This window comes from Coptis chinensis, chromosome 8 (assembly GCF_015680905.1).
Source record: "Coptis chinensis isolate HL-2020 chromosome 8, ASM1568090v1, whole genome shotgun sequence".
Lineage (NCBI taxonomy): Eukaryota > Viridiplantae > Streptophyta > Magnoliopsida > Ranunculales > Ranunculaceae > Coptis > Coptis chinensis.
In genome coordinates, this window is record NC_141463.1 from 11,644,078 (window position 1) to 11,648,809 (window position 4,732).

Below are 4,732 nucleotides of genomic sequence, written 5' to 3' on the forward strand. Positions count from 1 at the left end.
ACATAAACAAATTTTGGGTCATCATCTATGCCCAAATTGACTTTCTCTCCTGGTTCGACTTGTACTTATTTTTCCTTGAGCTTGTCTGTTGTTGATGCTGGAGGGCTGGAAGCTTGAGGATCTTGTGGCTTCAAGATGTCATTTGACTTGGTGACCTGAGTTTTGGCCTTGGTTGTTGTGCTTACTTGATTGCATCGGTGAGCTTCTAGTTGGTTGCTTTTGAGCTCCATGATGCCTCGAGGTCCGGGGAACCGCAGGACTTAGTGTAAGGTTGATGGAACTATTTGGATCTTGTGAATCCACCTACGTCCTAAGATGGCAGTGTATGATGACTTGACATCTATCACACTGAATCGTGTTGAGATCTTAACCATGTCCTCTTTTTCTCCAATAAAGACTGGTAGGATGACGTCTCCAATGGCATCTGTGCGGTCTCCATTGAACCAGTAAAGTGGTGCATTTGAATCTATCATCACTGAGTCTGGTAAGTGCATGTCCTTGTATGTTTGGTAGAAGAGGATGTCTCAAGAGCTACCTAGATCGATTAGGACCCGCTTGACTGTCCATCCGTTGATCTTGACGTGCACTACTAGAGCATCATTATGGGGTAGGCACACCTTGTTGAGATCTTCCTCGGTGAATGATATCTCGGTTGTAGATCGAGAACTGGCAGGAGTGATCATTTCAGCTTTGTGGGAGAGGTGGTAGATCTCTTGTAGTGCTCCTACGCGCATGTGCTTTTCACGATCGGAGGTCTCGTTGTTGGAGGTGTTTGTAATCATGTGGATTATCTTTTCCTCTTCCTGATCGGAGGAGTGTTGTCATCTATTATGCCTCGACCAACCTGGAGATTTAGATCGTGGGTTGTTCTGCTTCTGCTCCTTCTGTGTGAGGTCGTTCATGACTACGACTCCTGCTTTTGTTGCAGTTGGCATTCAGTTTATGCCTGAGGTCGTTTTCTGGCAGAAATTCTTTGAGTTTTCCCTCTTCGACTAAGTCTTGGATGTAGTGATTGAGGCTCTAACATTCATCTATGTCATGATGGTGGAGTTTGTGGAAGTGGTAATACGAGCGTCCTGGGATTTCTATGACCTTGTTGATATGTGGCTTGAAGTAAGGGGATGTCTTTATCTTATTCAGGATGTGGCCTGGCGTCCTGGAGAAGTTGGAGAATTCTCTCTTGGTGTAATATGGCTTTTGGGAGTTTGTGCCCTTGTTGTTGCCTGAGTACTGTTTGCTTTCTTTGGGTCCCCATTTGTCGTTTACTGCGAGGACTTCTTTGCCTTTGCGCTGGGCCATCCATTCTTCGTAGTTCATGTACTAGTCGACTCTGTGGTACAGGTCGTCTAGGCGTTCTGGCTTATTGCGCATGAGAGACCCTATTAGTTCAGAATCGTCTAGGAGGGCGTTGGTGAATGCCGAGGTTGCAAAGCTGTCCTTGAGGCCTGGCTCTATTGATAGCAATTCCTTTTTGAAATGTCCTAAGAAAGCGCGAATAGTCTCGCCGTGTGTTTGCTTCAGCTGGAACAACGAGTATAGGTCGGCTTGCTTCTTCCTGTTGTGGATTGAATCAGGTGCTAGCGTATAGAACCAGTCTAATGCTCCATCCTTTAGACTGGCTGGGAAAAGTCTACATCTCAGGTAGTCAAAGTCTGGAGCGCTGTAGAGCGTCAGGATTTGGTTGAAACGAGCTACGTGCTGACTTGGACACGAGATGCCATCGTACATTGGAAACTTTGGCTGGATGAAATCATTGGAGGCTGCTTGTCCCGAATTTCAGCGGTGAATGGTGATGCTCTATAAGATTGGAGCATCTTTTGGACGATCTGGGCTGCGCTGGCCTTTTCGCTTGATTTCTCCAAGCGCTGGGCGAAGTCGTCAAGTCGCTGATTTGTGGTTGTTGTGAGTGTTGTGACGCCGTTGTTATCAATGGCGTCGGGATCCATGTTGTTGGTGTTGAACTTTGTTTGTTCGCAAAGTGTTTGATTCTCTTGCTGAAGGGATGTAAAAGAATCTTGGAGAGTCTTCATTTGATCGGCTAAAGCTTTGAGATGTCCTTCCATGGTGGTTTTTACCAAGTTTTGTGGACTTGAGAAAAATAGTGTGAATGCTTTTTCCTTAAGGAAATGAACTGGCAGACAGCACCAATGTAGATGTATAGTTTTCTACCTATAACCTGATGTTGAGGTTGATAGGGAATGGTTGCACTCTTTCTTGGGATAAGAGTTGCCTACGTATCAAGTTTCGTAGGTCAACTTGAATCAAGCCTTACGTAGTTCATCTCTCTCTACTTATAGGTGTTTGGTCAAGTGTAGATCCATATTTTGTGCTCTCTTGATGATTTGTCATTACTTCTGTTGTTACAAAGTAAATGCCTCCTTCATTGGTGCATTGACTGAGCTCCAAGATCGCGATAGATCATTTGTTTCCATGTATAGCTGTATTTGATATTTGGGATGACCTGAGTTTGGGTCGTGGTTACGTCCTGGTAGCGTAGTACGACCTAGTGATATACAAGCTGTGAGGATACGACCTGGTGGTGGACACGTGTGCTATAATGATTGGTTTGAGAACGGAGGGTACTTATAAAGATGATGGTGAGTTAGATGCTTAGAGATACGTATGTAAGCCCACGGGCAGTTAAGGGGATTTCTACGCCGTGCTTGGTGCCCACGAAATGGTGGGGAGACTCTCACCCCTCCATCTTTGTTTTGAAGAATTTAGTGCCATGTCTAATAGTTGTGAGCTAGCTACATCATGCACACACAAAGGGGACTCTATATACATGGTCTATTGGTAGATAGAAGGTCTCGTAGAAAAGAGGCTAGGCAGATGCTTGTGTTTATCCGAATTGCAAATTTGTCATAAACAAACAAATGCATACCTACTGATTTTGGAATGAACTCTCACGAGTTGCAACACTATACTTGTTCTCATAAGAAAAAAAACTATACTTGTTATTTTAGACATCCATTTCTTGGGGGTTGGGGGTTGGGGGTTGGGGGTTGAACAAGTTACAAGCTGAATTCAAGAAAAAGATATTTGAGGAATACATAATAATTCATTATGGTTAGTTAGGGGTGACCCCATTTCTAGTTGCAATTAGGGATGATCCAACAGCTACGAGATGGGTGTCTTCGAAAACATTATATTAACGACCAAAATTAACGAATAAGAACTAGCGACGAATCACTATTGTTAGACAAAGGTTCCTATATATTATGTCGCAAATGAAATTAAAGATTGTTACTTGAGATATAAGTTCTCATTTTGCATTATGGACCTCTAGCTGTTCAGTTCAACAAGGGATTAATGACGTGATTATTGAGTGAGCCTGGATCAGCTGGACCTTTAAAGTAAATCACAAAACTGCCTTGGGAGTAGTAACATCACATAATTTGGCAGAATGTACCGCGTGTGAAAGGAAGATGGAAGAATCCTATTGGGACCAGATAATCCAATCTCAGCTTTGAAATGCTTTGCTTTCCAAATATCAACCTACAAAAATATCTCTACATACGTCATAATATGCTTTAGATATGCTCCGAGTATAATGTCAATTCAGTCAGGAATACTTAACCAAAAGCATCTAATACCGTATCCATATCCTTCAAGTGCCCTCCATTTCATTAATTCTCATTCCCTTAACGTGCCATGCAAATAATGCAACTATCTTTTCACCAATTAACAGTAATTCCAGATTCTGTTTTTTTTTCTTGCCTTTGTCATTAACACAACTATAAATGCAAGTGTCTCTGTGTACAAATAACTTGTGAGAAAGAAGCAGCCTAACTCAAGCTTTTCATTATTTGCTTGTGTAAGAGTTTGAGAATGGCATCAATGAAGGCTGAGAGACCTATTGGTAGTACACAATTGTTTGGGCAGGTCAAGAAAGAGCCTGCAAAGCCTTCTGCTGCTGGTGCTGGTGCTGGTGCTTCCAAGGCCTCAACACCTAAGCCAGCTCCGAAAAAGGCGGAGCAGAAACCTAAAGCAGAGCCTAAGAAGAAGGTACTTCAATATTTAACAGAAATGATAAGCAACTATTGGAACAGATGACATCTCCTAAACGGCTAAGATTTCTGTTCAGGCAGATCCACTTTGAATTACTGCCATGACAAACTTGTCTTTTACATACTTATCTTTTACATAAGAGTTCTTGTTGTCTTTTTACGTATTTATTTCATCTTCTTCTTCTACTCATCAAATTGATTGTTTTATAGGCCAAAGGTGCCAAACCAGCAGCTAAGAACTAAGGATGGTGATTTCAAGTGATGGGTCGGTGTGTGGGAGTTGATGTTGCTGTTGATTTACGGACGTCATTCCTTGTTTAGTACTAGTAATGTAACCCGCTTGATGTTTTTCTTTGTTTTCTTTTCTTCCACTTCTCTGTGTGTTGCTTATTAGGATGATGACTCTGGTCTAATGAATAAAAAGATATTTAAATGATCTCTTAAGCAATATTCAATCATGTTTTAAATTCCTTTTATATTCAATGTTTTGTCCAATAGACGAGACTGGTGAAAATATATACAAAATCATGGCGTATATACATTTGACAAAAATAGCGTATATACATTTGACAAAAATAGTATAGGCCGGGTGCCTAGAAGTCTAGACTACCGCTGTTTCGAGATCTAAACTATATATATATATATATATATATATATATATATATATATATATATATATATATATATATATATATCGGGCCGGCTAGGTCGACATACTATTC

General features: G+C 41.4%; 1 long non-coding RNA gene across 1 annotated transcript; it reads left to right on the top strand.

Annotated features, from left to right (window-relative positions):
- The first annotated feature begins 3,757 nt into the window (after nucleotides 1–3,757).
- LOC147479953 (uncharacterized) lies at nucleotides 3,758–4,446 on the top strand. Its single transcript, XR_015206004.1, has 2 exons — nucleotides 3,758–4,008; nucleotides 4,221–4,446. It is a non-coding gene; the product is annotated as an uncharacterized LOC147479953 (long non-coding RNA).
- The last annotated feature ends 286 nt before the right edge of the window (nucleotides 4,447–4,732 follow it).